The sequence below is a fragment of the Entamoeba invadens genome (genome assembly GCF_000330505.1).
Source record: "Entamoeba invadens IP1 unplaced genomic scaffold scaff_1105074726659, whole genome shotgun sequence".
Taxonomy (NCBI): Eukaryota; Evosea; order Mastigamoebida; family Endamoebidae; genus Entamoeba; species Entamoeba invadens.
Window position 1 is genome coordinate 41,626 of NW_004440135.1, and position 779 is coordinate 42,404.

Below are 779 nucleotides of genomic sequence, written 5' to 3' on the forward strand. Positions count from 1 at the left end.
AATTATAGTTAAAACTTTTTTTAAAAGATTTTAAAGCAAAACTTTTTTAAATACGATGTTTTTTAAGAATTAAATTAAATAATACAGGAAAATAATCTTTTACAAGAACGTTGGCAAGTTGAAAATCATAAATACATAGTAATTTTTATAAAAAATATTATATAATCTTTTTTAAAAAAAAACTATATTAGCTATTTTTTGCTTTAAAAATAAACAATATTATTTATTAACCACATTACAACAATGACTTGTTTTTAAAATTTTTTTAATATAAAGATATTATGTTTATGTTTGTTATAACAAAAATTTTAATTAGATTTAAATTATATTTTAAATAAAATTTAAATTTATGTTCCCAATTGTGCATGTTCCTCTTTTAGATGTGAATTCAATGCGTTTTTGAGTGCTACTTCTTTTAGCTGCGTTTCCAGTGTTTGTCCCAAGACGAATTTGAGCGTTATTCAAATTCACTTGAATCACTTCGATTTCACTTTTAGTGTATGTTTTGGTTCTTTGGAATAAACCATGACCACAACTTTCTTGGTGCCAGGTGTTATTGTTGACCGTATTTTGATTTGGTGTGATGTAGAACCCCTCTGGATTGAAAGTGCACGTCATTGGTTTTCCTCTATGATTATATCGAAATTGGTAACCAAAGTCCCAGCCACTTTCCCATCTTTCAACTCGATAAATTGCGTTCAACCCCGGAAGTGTCACCGTATTTCAAGTTACAGCAACAACTGTGTACTCTCTGTTGTTTCTCGCCATTCTATACTGTC